The sequence below is a fragment of the Phacochoerus africanus genome, chromosome 7 (genome assembly GCF_016906955.1).
Source record: "Phacochoerus africanus isolate WHEZ1 chromosome 7, ROS_Pafr_v1, whole genome shotgun sequence".
In the NCBI taxonomy this organism is placed as follows: Eukaryota; Metazoa; Chordata; class Mammalia; order Artiodactyla; family Suidae; genus Phacochoerus; species Phacochoerus africanus.
Window position 1 is genome coordinate 89,928,995 of NC_062550.1, and position 13,564 is coordinate 89,942,558.

A 13,564-nucleotide genomic window follows, 5' to 3' on the forward strand; every position below is an offset into this window, starting at 1 on the left:
GAGCATTTACAGCCTCTAGGTCAGATAATATATGGTATCCTGTGTCATAAGTTACTGAGATTTATAAACAAGGTATGAGCATTCCACTTCTCTTGTGATAAAGCTGTGTGAAGGGAGAGGGGTGATTCAACAACAAAGTAAAAGAGATCCCTCAGGGAGCCTGCAATCTATCCTTTTGAAAAGAAACCAGCATAGGTGAAGAAGTGAAAGAGTCAAGTTAATCTTAGGATACATTAGCAATACTTAGAAGTAATAAAACTAAATCAAAATTTCTTCAAAGGATTAAGTTCCTCAGCCTTTAACTTAGTCTGACCTGCTTCCCCCACTAGCCAATTAGAGTTCAAAGAAAAGATTCATACATTTAATTTACAGATCCATTGAACCTTGGGCACAACTGATAAATCCTTCATAAGTCAGAAAGGGAGCTATATTTATTCTTAAAATTAACTAATTTGCACCCTGAAGTTAAGTGATTTGCCTACAATTCACAGGCAGTCTGATTAAACTCCTTAACTCCACTGCACATTCCACATCACTGACCTGTTTTCCCATTTTAAGGTTATCATGCAGAAATGCTCACATGGGTCAATAAAGATTCTAGAAAAGATTCTGACACAAGTCCATGTGCATGTTCTCTACATGGAAACAAACAAACAAACAATCCCTTTTACTACAATACTTAGGGACTCTCATGGTGAGCAAAGAATTCCCCAAACATCGCTTTGAATAGAATAGATGACTGAACTTCATAGAGAGGACTGTTCGTCCTTTTCGATACTTGGAAAGCAGACTTATAGTGATTCAACAGTTGTTTAGGTGAATCCAGCAGCACAGAACGTAAACACACCCGACAATCAAACTGGTTGGCTGACTCTAGTGTCTGAATTCAACTCTGCACTTAGGTGATTTTATGAATGTGTGTATGCATGCATGCACACGCACACGCACACACAGACACACATTGGTTTTATAACAGCGAACGCTCTTGGATTGTCCACAGAACAATTCAGTCAACTACCATCAGCCACTGGGAGATGAGACCTTCCAAGTTTTTAACAATAAAGGAATTTTACATGAAGCCTCTTTGAAAGGACTGACGCTAAAATCCAAATCAAAGGCAAGACTATTCGGAAGGTGACTTTTCAAAGTGTACTGTTGAATAATCATAACTATAACCTCCATGAATTTTATTTAAAAAATACTGGGATTAGATTTATTGATTTGATAGCAAACAGCAATAATACGCTACCGTTGGTATTGATACAGAAAATGGAATGCTAACAGTTGAAGCAGTGTGTAATGTTCCTTTTTTCTGCTTTGATTTAAGCTCTTCCAAGCGCTTCATGTTCTCCTAGGCCAGTTAACAGCACTTTAACATTTTTGCAGCTAAAAGCAGAGTCATTTTCACAAATTCCTTATTTTTAATATTAGATTCCACTGTGATTTTGCTGGGTCTAAACCTATCTTTGAGAATCCAAATTACACAAAACTTTGGGGATAGAAATTAACATAATTGAAATAATTCAATTTTTGGTAATTATAATTCTCACTTAAACCTAAATTAAATATGCCAAACTATAATTATGTTCAAATTTGCACCATGAAAATTATCCCCGTCTTGCTCATGGCATCTTAAAATATCTAATAAAGGATCTTAAACTCTTAAGTTTGAGTCAAGAGGCCTTATTCTCTCAGCCTTGGGAAGAAGAGACTTCTTATGCAGTAAGCACTGTTACTCTGCCTTTTGGGAAAGAGAATACGGGTCCATTATTTCTTCACTATATAATGTGTAGGATTTGTACTATACTCTTTGGGTACCTCTAAGACACATGGCCATTAATGAGTGCTAAGGGCCTCGGCAAATGATAAAAGATTAATGCTCTCTTTGGGGAGAAATCTTAAGTAAAGCAGATCATGCTCCAGGACAAAGGTAATGGGAACCACAGACACAGAAAAAGCTGTAATACTTTAAAACTGGGCACTTAAGATAAGCACTGCCTTGCTATTCGTTTTTAAATGATTAAAGATGCGAGACAGTCAATGAGAAATCAACGTTCAACCCTGCAAGCTGCTGGCTGATTCTTAAGAATCCTACGATCAAACTTTTATTATTATTGTTATTATTATTATTATTACTATTTGCGATACAAGAAGAAAACACCCATAAAATACTACTTGGTGTAAGTTGTTTATTTAAGGAAACTTTCTGCTACTTGATTTCACTAAATTAGCCAGTTGATGTGATTAAACTTACAAGGTGGTTTATTCGTCTTCATCTTTGGGACAGTAGGTGGATATAATCTGGGAATATACTGGTCAGGAAATAAAAGACTCTGCATGTGCAGCGCTGGCACGCCATCAAAGCACACAACCCATTTCTGACCCAAAAAAACATATGAATTTATCTCCAGTTGAGTCAAATATTCACACTAATACTGGAATATGGCAGAAGAGCCCTGGCTGACATCCCATCTGTTCTTATGAATTAAATTTAGAAATCATATGTAATATAGACATTTCTGTCTGAATATCAGAAAACCCTGACACATCCAGGCTTTCATTAGAAAGCTCCACGATGTGACTTGAATAAAAATCTGTCTTAGCTAATTAGTATTTTCAGTTTAGCATATTCACTTCCAGACATATTGCTGTTTGCACATGGTAATTTAGGTAAACAGATACCATCCACAGCTGCATCAATTAACACTGCTAATCAAAACTGAATTCAGGTAATTAGGCACATTTATGCAAAAAAAATCTGTAATTCTGGAGAAAGGCTAGATTCTTCAGTAATATGTCAATAAGTAAAAATCTCCTTTTGCTTAAGAAGAAGAAGAATGAGGGGGAGAGAAATCATCATTAATATATACATCATGCAGACGGGATAAAACTTCCTAAATTAAATCTCAAACTTTAATTGGCCTGTATTTTCAGAAATTGGATCATATTTTTCATAAATGTTTTCCTCAATGTTTCCACATAGTAAAGCTGATTCACATCTGCTGGAGGGTTTAATCATCATCCAGCAGGCCCCAAATGGTTAAGGAACGCTCAAGTATTTATCTCATTAGAAGAGAGGCTGGTCAAACTTGCTCTCCCATCTTGCCGAGCATCTCTTAGGGAAGATGTTGCTCTCCCATCTTGCCGAGCATCTCTTAGGGAAGATGTTCTCAGTCTGTCTCGGCTCATCACACATTTTCTCTGCTACGAAGTACATTTATTTGCAGTCAGGATCATAATAGTAATTTCTTATTTTCCTGCAAATTACTCTTAAACTTTCCTGGTTCTACACAACACCCTTTTCAAAATGAATTTTGTGAATTGTTTTCCCTGTTTTCCTGCAGATCTAAACCAATCTGATCATTTCGAATAACTATTCTAATCAGTTCAGAAAAACTAGTTTCACGGTCAGTAGGTTATAAGTGACTAAACTACTTGTGACTAACAAGTTGGGATTGGGGAAGGTGCATAGGCCTAGAGGCGGTGGAAGTAAAGGAGAAATTTGGCCATTTTTAAAAACATTCTGAAATAGAGATGGGAATATAGCTATAATTATCTCTACATCTCCAACTCTCATTCTCTCTCTCGATTTCTCCTTTCCCTTTTCTGACTCTGAAGTTTATTTCTTAGTTTATTTCTTAGTGTAGACACCAGGCCTTTAAATGAAGTATTGAGTTCAGCGTCCCTAGCTGTATTTAACGGTAATGGTTTCAATCCAACTTAAATATTTCCTCAGTACCTGCATGTATCAATACGGCACTCTTCTAGGCCCTGTGCGTAGGTATAGAGATGATTTAGACCCATTACACTGCTCTGAGCTGTGCTCTAAGAATTTATAGACCTCAAAAGGTAGAACAAGTCTCCAAGGGAAAATTTATCTGTCAATCTCAAACTCTGGGAACCTCCTAGGCCAATTTTGCAGAGTTTACTTTTTGCCTAACCCATGCTAATTCTGCTATTCTCATAATAAATCAGGAAATGATGACCAAAATTGTTTTTGCCATGTAGCATGATGTATCTTTCTCATACTGCAGTAACCCTACAGAACTTGAATTTTTTTTTTTTTTTTTTTTTGCTTTTTAGGGCCACACCCACAGCATATGGAAGTTCCCAGGCTAAGGGTTGAATCTGAACTGCATCTGTGACCTACACCACAGCTCACAGCAACACTGGATCCCTGACCCGCTGAGCAAGGCCAGGGATCAAACCCCACATCTTCATGGATACTGGTCAGATTTGTCTTCTGCTGCACCACAATGGGTACTCTTATTTATGAATTTTAAATGAAAGATAGGTAAACACACATATTTTAAAGACAACTTTTCAAAGAGTTCAGTGACTGGATTTCAACTAACTAATATTTGTGGTGGAAAACTTCTGGTCTCCATGAAGTGAGCCAGCTCAGTGCCGTTCACTGCCTGGACGCACCGCGAATAACATGTGTCATTCTAAACCACCTCTTCTCTTACTTCTTTAGGAAGGAATCAGCGGAGAATTAACTCTTTCATTATAGCTCCTGCAATTAAGGAAATTCCTTTGTCTGGGCAAAGTGCTAAAAGTCTTGTGCTCACAATCACTAAGTTTTGGCCAAGTGGAAGGCTATGGATAATACAAGGATAGCTCTGATCTCGAAGGCCTTGAAATATGGCACGGCTTCCAACCCAGGCTGTGTCACTGATTTGCTGTGTGACTTCAGGCAAATCACTTTCCATTCTGAGTCTCAGTTTCTGGTCCGTAAAATGTGTTCATGGACCCACCCGCCCGCTTGGAGGGTGTATCGGGAGCATAGGAGGGACTGAATAAATACTTGCTGAAACTGAATTAAGGGGCAGCTAGCAATGGCTCCAGAATTACTAATGCTAAAGGCATTTTATTCAAAGTCATCATATTAAGCAGTTCTCTAGATTCCAAGGTAATATGTAGAGCTAGTATGATAATTTTAATACAAATAGAATGGAATGCATCAACAGGCCACAGGTCACTGCACTACATTAAGTAGCCTTCCCATTCACTTGAAAACTAAAGCTAGGGAACTAACCTTCACACTTAGCTGGAAAATCAACATCAGAGCACTTATTGTCTTTAGAGCATATTATTTTGCCAAACAAATTATGAAAAATTATTCACTGGACCTGCGTAACCCACTAATTTTTTTGAGAACGAGTGTACGTTGAGAATAACATCTTGAAAAATTCATAAGTGGCTATTTTTTCACTATTAATGATGAATAAAACCCTGAAAATCTTTGAGTTTGCCACTCGCTCTCTCTCTTTAGCCCAGAACAATAAAATTTGCTCATGGTAGGCCTACTCTAAATTAAATTAAATTATTAACTCGCAAATAATACACAATGTATAAAATAACACCACTGGTTGCTTTTTAAATTGTCTGCTTTTTGAACAGAAGGACTCCAAAATATGTGGCCCATGAAAATATCAAACAGATTAATTTTGGCCTGTTAATGGCAGAGAACATTATTTCACAACTAGAAGCAAAAATGTCAGGTCTGGGCCTGGATGGATTGTGGGGGAACAGATTGCCAGAAACAAAGGCAACAAAGAAATAAAAATGTCTTCAAAGCACACTGAAGAAGAACAAATGATTGGATTTGGGATTTAACAAAATATAATCTTATGTGCCTTTGCTTTTTCACCAATTCTTTTTTCTACCCACAGACAATATGAATTTCACTTTCTCGAGCCATGATTTTCTCTTATGGAAAAGACTGCTGACAATTCATGGCAACACAGGAAAGATGTTATCAGTAGTTTGGTACATTAGCCTTTTATGCTTCGAAAATGCTATATTTACACTGTATTTATAATGTCCCACATTATTTTCATTCGGCTCTAGTAAGAGGTAAAAGAAAAAATAATCAAATTAGAGAAGATTCTTGACTTAAATCTGAAGAATTAGAAATGTTTATTTTAGGGATATGATTAAGCAGTAATGATTGTTTTCTTTTCGTGAAAATATTAGCACGGAATGGGGCTTTTTAAAAAGTTTGACAATTCGATGTACCCCAAACTAAAGCCTATAATCTACATTTTATCAGGCAAGGGACAGAAAGCCTTTGTTTACCATTTACGGCTGAGTACTAGCCCCACGATTAAGAATTAGGAAATTATCCTTAGAGCAAACAGATCTTAGTTAAACATGTTATTAATCTATGCTGCAAGGTATTATCCAGCTCTCCGGAGGCTGTCAGAGTCACTTTGCCTGCTGAATAATCTCAGTCAGTCTATCACAAGTTTTTTCGTCTTTGACTTTCTTCACAGGCCTGGAGTAGAAGCCTATCTTTCAGAAGGATGTTAAAAGAGTACATGAAAAGCTTGTGCAAAAATAAACTATAGCACCTCGGGCTTCTTAATTTTTACACTATAATACCTTGGACTTTCCTACCTTGACACATTCAGAGTAAATTCTTTGATGAAAAGAGAGAGAAATAAATTACACATGGAAGGAAGAGAGCCTTTATTATCATTTTAATAGTCCACAGACACATAAAAGGAAGATGCGTTCACTACGTGGCGGGACCCAAAACTAAAAATATGCACTGACTTAGTAATAAAAAAATTTAATATAGTATGAAAAATGGAAATGGGTTTTTGAAGCGACATGAATATGCAACTTTTTACAAGGCTTCAAGAAAGTGTAACGAAGAAAAACCCAGCCAAACCACTGAATAGCTTTGTAAATGACCAGAGTTTGCTTCTCTTAGAAGGATTTTGAAAACACTGGCTCTGTCCTCAGACTCTCAGAGATCATGGGGAATGAAATCCCAGGCATCGCAAATAATCAACTTTCATGCACAGCTTCATAAGCCACCGTACCCCAAAGCTCCCATTTTCAGGAGCTGTCATATACATTTCATGTGGATCTCATACGCAGTTTAGGTGGTTGGCACTGGATTAGAATAGAGATGTCACTGTTATTTATCCCTAGCCCTCTCAGCATTTTCCTCGACTGTCTTCCTACGGAGAGCACACATTTTCAGTGTGTGGAGATTGCCTTCAGGCTCCCTGCTTTTGTTGGGGTGGTGGTTTTGATGTTTTGAACTGGGGGGAGGGGGGAGCGATGCCTGGGACTCTTCCCACGTGCTCCCAATTATCTGTACATTATTCCATATTCTCTGCCACCAGCAGGCTCTGGCCTGAACTATAATCCTCCCGAAGCAGCATCCCATTCAGACGTGCACAAATGAAAATTAAAATAGGAGGGTTTTTTATTATTATTATTTGAATGACATACGACCTGTTCAATGTTTGCATTTAAATTGGCCAGAATAATTCAGCTCTGGCTTTTAATTTCAGAAGGGTTAATCACCCTAACAAAGGTCAATCAAACTTTAATCTTGAATAAAATTGCTACAGCCTAATCACCTGCAGGACATTTATTATATTCCTATTTCCATGTGAAAGAATGCATTGCTTTCATTATGCATCACTCATCTTCTAACTCTTTACATTAGCACATTTTACCACAAAATATTAATTCCTTTGAAACTCTGACAAGAGTTCACTTCTACGCATCTCGGGAGATAATCCTGTTTAAAAGAACGGGTACATCAGCTGTGAACCACTTTCCTAGCCCTTTCTAATCCTCATAGACCTTTGCTACTCCAGCTGAGTTCTTACAATAGCAAATCTCAATTACACAAAATATTATGGTGGTTTAGGTTAAAACAACATTATATTATTTTAGAAACCTAATCCTCCCTATTGTCTGTAATTGTGCCATTCATTTACTTGTTTCTGTCCATAATGTTTACTGCGTACAAAAGTTATTGATTTGGAGGAAGCAAATGGTAAACATTTGAATAGCAGTAGAAAAACTCAAATTCATTAATTCATTTACTCAATATATATTGAACACCTACCATATGCCAGACACTAGAAGGGAGAGACAAAGTCAAAGAAAAAAAAGAAAGAAAGCCTTGTTCAGGGGAACAACATTCTCTTCTGCCAATGACGTCCAGAATATAATCAGATAATGATTTAAACCCTCACTTTAAGCTTTTCTTAACAACGTCACAAAATTTTTAGTGAAGGGCGGAAACATATTCAGTTAAATTTTCACCAAAATGTCAATAAAGAGGTTTTTTTTAAAGTATCCAGACTCTTAAAGATTTTGAAATTTATACTCCAATAAAAGGATTCTTTTTTTAAAATTTGGGAATATCAAATTTGACTGGCAAATTTTAAAATGAGTATATTCAGAGTATCTAGTCTCCTATGGGTGGGGATAAAACCATGAGAAGGTTTATGGTTTATTAAAAAAATATACATGCTATGCATTAATTTGTATCCAAAATGTTATTTCACTATGTTTAAAAACTGCTATTGACACTAAAGACAAATAGCAACGGACAAAAAACAAATTATTGCGCTTTTTTTGCCATGATATAGTGGCCTGGATGACTATGTAGGGTAAGTAATTGGGACTTAAGGTATGTCCGCAATTACACTGCAAATTGATGGCCTTATTGTTATACTGGTGCTGTGACACGGCATAAATAACCCAAACTTCACCTTCTGCATATTTTTTGAGATGCTCTCCCCTCTATCTGTACTCAGAGGAAGGGCACCGGCATTCTCATTGATATTCACATTCACTAATTAGCAGTATGTGAAGGCTATCATTTGGGAAACTCCTCAGAGCTCGAATATTCAATCAAGCAAAGCCAATCACAGTAAAAAGAAAATACAGGTATAATATTCAATGGCCAGATTGACACTGACGAATAGCACATAATTCCCCCCCCCCCAAAAAAAAATTTACCGGTCTTTCTTAGTGTTTAAAAAAAAGCATCAGTCACTTTGTTGACTTAAGACTTCAGCCTTCCTTCCCCCCTCCTTTGAGCATTTCTTGAAACTGAAATAGAACCTCTAACATATTCTAGATCTACGCTAGCTTTTTTTTCACTCCTATACCTAAGTTGACACAATAGAATAAAGCAGAGTAATGGCTCTTACATTGTCGAGCAAAATAAGTGTTATGCGATATAAATGTTCAATTGATATTTGTTACTGATTCTTGTAAACAGATATAGCTGGACATAACAGAAAAATACATGGCTTTATATTTCATTCTCAGTATCAAAAGCTATTCCATTATATTTTTGCATTTCCATATTTGGAAAAACCCCAAAGCTTTCCGAGATGGTGCTGTAAGTGCTCCAGAAGTATATAGTTCTTTTTCTGAATCATTTTGGTCACAAACCCCAAAAAAGCCCACTAACCATCAAACAAAAAACCTTAATAAGAAAGCCCAGAAGGTTGGAGAATGAAAGAAACCTACCTTTGGCTGAACAAGTTCAAGATTTCTCATTTTGCCTACACAGCTTTGCAGTTCCACCTTGAGCAAAAGTCGACTCCGAGTCCCTTGTGATCTTTGTGACAACGCCATCATAGCACTGGCAAATTTTTCGATTAAACTTTGCACACGTAGTAGCAACTTTGTTAATTATGATATTAGCCAGCTGGCAGGTACAATCAGTCAACCGCTGTAAGAAAGCCAGACAAAGAGACATCTAATCATTGCAACCAGAGCAGATAAATTTTGTTCTTTTCTCATATGTGTCACAGATTCTATCCCTTCTGACCCCTCTCCTCAGCCATCGACTGTCAAATTTAGATTCTGCAAGCTCCCAGCTTCCCTTTATCCCTGTCTTAGATCTGAAACTCCTGGTTATCAGGAAGACACGCGTCACCAGCTGTCTCGGAGCAGGAAAGCAATCAGGTGAATACTACTTATTATCTTGCATTGCTTTCCGAGAAGTGACAAGATTGATTTGGGACCAAGAATACATTCAGATCTCAGACGTGTAGTTCCTGGGGTTTTCAGTTCAAACAGTAGGGTATGTGCAAAGTTACAATAAGGAAGACTTCAATCTCAACGTTAAAGATATGAGATATTAGAATAAGGAGAAATTTTTACTTTTACTGGAGCTCCATTTTCAGATGCCTTTGTATTTTCTTTTCTACCTTTTACTAGCTTGGTAATGTCTATGGGCATACTGTGACCAGGAGGAGCCAACTTAATGGCTACCCAGCTTTTAGTCAACTCGTGGAAGTGGTGATCCGACACTAATGAGTCATTTCCATCCTTCTCTTTTTCAACAAGAAGTGTACTCTATAAATTCCAATATCTGGAACATAACCTCACGTAAAAGTTCAAATCATATTTATACAGAATAATGTGAGAAACTAATTTGGGCATCTATGCTAACAACAACTTATAAAACTTTAGGCTAGAGACACAGATATCGTTACATTCTAATTCATATTCTCCCTCCTACAAGTCGGTCTACTGAATCATATAGAAATGCTTAGAAATACACAAATGTCCATATGGAGAATTTAGTAAAATTTAAATGCATATTAGGTAACATACATAACACTCCTATAAAATGATATGACAATATCTTTGAAAGTGAAACATTCACTTGATCTGCTTGGTAAGCCATTAGACGGAGGTAATATTTACTAAAGAATTAGTTTCTCCCACTGCAACGTTTCAGTATCAATGACGTAAAACATTTGCACTGCAGAGTTTAAAAAAAATAGTATACAATATGATAAAAAGTTATACTCATCCAGAAATCAATAGGTTTTTCTGGGATGGAAGAATTTGGTAAAACGTTTAAGATGCAATTTTGAAGGGTAACTTTCATAGTGATTCTTTATATTTGGCTCCCCAAGTGGGGACCAAAATGGTTATCTCTACCTGTGAAAATTGTAGTTACAATGCACTGTATTTGTACATCATGGTATGTGGCCTAAATTTACATTTTATTTTCACATGAAGATATTCTTGTAATCGAGGGTCCAATGCCTCTGCACTTGGTTTATTTAGGCTAACTTGCTGAAAAGATAAATGTATTCAGATACAATCTAAAATATATACAATGAGGATAAGATGATTGAGGAACCCTTCCAATTGTAGAGAAAGATATCTTCATTCTAAGAAGACAAGAATTTCTTAAATTGAGCTAGAACAGAGATGGGAGGGGCAAGTATGCCTTTGGGCATTCTGTCAATCTCAAAAAGTAGGAATAAAAAACCCCACCTGCAAAATGAGAACAACAACAACAATAATAATAATACCCTCCTGATCGGGTTTGGGTGTTAACTCAGATCATGTATTTACAACATTTTGCATATTTCGTGACCTGCTTAGTATACACTCATTACGTGCCTTACTTATTATCTCTACTATAACCACCACATAAATAATCCTGGCTTGTCCATCTAAACTACAGCTTTTATTTTTTTCTATGAAACCTTACCAAAGAGTCACTGAATTGAGAGGCAATCTACAACAAGGTAAACTCCGTATTTTAAACACAAGAGATGAGGCACAGAAACATGGCTTAGGTAGTAAAACTGATTTCTAAAATAATGACAATAAGAACAACAAACAGATACTTGTGACTTTGGTGACAAATTATAATTTGCATAAGATTTTATAAAACATATAGGTCTTATAGAGAGGGCTCCAATTTTGACTCTTCTGTGGCAACTTATAACATGCCCGTAAGAGGCAGGACTGCTAGAAACACTGAAGTTGAAACAGAAATTGACCTGGAGGAATAGTCAACACCTTGAGCAATCTCAGTGCTTCTCCTTTCATTTTCCTGGGTGAGCCCTTGCTGATTTTGGATCCCAGTGGGCACAAATTCTAACTTCTCTTAAGGCTGCTCTTTCTCTAGGGCATGCCGGCGCCACATATCAAATGGGTTGTGTATTATATAAATGGTGTGGATTTTGTAAATATGGAAGCAGTCAGTGAGAATGAGGCAATCTAGACTTGGACACGCTGTCCATGGAGAACCATGGAGAAGTATCCACGGTGGATCCATACAGACCACAAAGCCCTGGGGCTACAGATGGAATACAGGGGTGCCACAAACTATCATCCATTGGCCTCGGCAACAGCCCCTCTGAAACCCTCTGATCACTTGAATATGTTTAACTAAATGTCATAGATGTGTTCCTTCCCTTCTTCCAGCCTGCTGCATGAAGAATCAAAAGCCTGAATTCCCTTCACTGTTGTGCCATAGCTCCAGAACCAGACATCCTGCTTCCATCCCATTCCTGGCTCCTCACTGGGCTGGGGATTTGGTGAAAATTACTAAACTTTGTTCAGACTGTTAAAAAAAAAAAATCACCTTATAATGCTGTTGTGATTCAAGAATACATATCAGTTGTTTAGCACATAGTAGGTGTCTAATAAATGATCTGTTATTGCTGCAGAGGCAATGGAATCACCGGGAAGCAGCAGAGCCTGGAAAGCATGAGCAAGGGGTCAGGAGTCAAGCTTTTGAAGGGAATTCAGCAGCTGGCTTTCTCATTTACATAATTAACAACAACATTAACAGTAGTAATAACTTCCTCATAGAATTATAAGAATTAAACAACTACTCTAAAGTACATACCACACAGTAAATAATATTTGCAATTATTAGTATTGTTCTGCCCACTGTGCTAACTGGTTCTTTTTCCCCACGGCTTAACTATTGCGTAGTAAAAATAAATCAGGACTTTGAATGTGGATGCCTAAAAATACATATGATTGATATTACATGGATAGTAATCCTAGCTGCAGTACTATCTGCAATAACCAGATGCTAAGAATGATCTAAAAGATCACCAATGGTAACTGGTTAAATAAGTTATGTTATATTCATACTTTAGAGTGCTGCCTGGAATTAAAATGAAGATACTGATATGAAATTATTTCTATGATACATTTTATGCCAAAAGAGAATGGTGCAGAACCACGGGCCCTGTATGTTATCATTTTGTTTAATAGGAATTGTGTACATAATGCTTGTATATAGAGAGAATAGCTCTGAAAAATACATAAGAAACTGCTAACAATGGTTGCTTCAGTATAGAAACTGGGGCTTGAGGAGCAGGAGTGGAGGGACAACTATTCTTCATTGTAGATTCTTTGCTATTATATGAATTTGTGTGTGTGTGTGTGTGTGTGTATTTAAAACATTAACAATTTTTTTAAGGGCTGCACCCAGACAAGGGGTCGAATCGGAACTATAGCTGCTGGCCTATACTACAGCCACAGCAATGCCAGAACCAAGCCACATCTGCAACCTACACTGGCAACCGGATCTTTAACCCAACTGATCGAGGCCAGGGATCAAATCTGCAGCCTCATGGATACTAGTGGGGTTCATGTCCACTGAGTCACAACAGGAACTCCTAAAACATAAATTTAACATCTAAACTTTTTTTTTCTGTATCCTTACTTGAATAGACTGCAATCAGTCTATTTTAGTTTCTTTACAAAAAAAGCCCAAACGCCCTTCATTTCCCCAGGCTAGGGACTTGCTTCACCAGCTCAGGTTTGCCCAGTTGACCTGAAGGACGTAGACATTTTTCTGCACCACAACATGACCTTGCCAACTTTTGCTTCCAACTCTCATTTCAGGGCTGTTTTTTCCAGTTCTATGTAATTTGGGATTTTCTTTTTTCCTTCCAGTTTTATTGGTACACAACTGCAAACAGCACTGTCTAAATTTAAGGGATACAGCATAATGATT

At 37.2% G+C, this 13,564-nt stretch overlaps 1 long non-coding RNA gene across 8 annotated transcripts in view; it reads right to left on the minus strand.

Annotated features, from left to right (window-relative positions):
- Window positions 1–13,564, minus strand: part of LOC125131506 (uncharacterized) — a 150,915-nt gene that overhangs the window by 69,831 nt on the left and 67,520 nt on the right. For 7 of the 8 annotated variants that reach the window (XR_007135936.1, XR_007135937.1, XR_007135941.1 and 4 more), the window contains 2 exons: window positions 12,173–12,288; window positions 9,301–9,505 (listed from right to left, as the gene is read on the minus strand). This is a non-coding gene — a long non-coding RNA (uncharacterized LOC125131506). The remainder of the gene's footprint in view (window positions 1–9,300; window positions 9,506–12,172; window positions 12,289–13,564) is intronic. The other variant, XR_007135940.1, reaches the window with a different exon arrangement.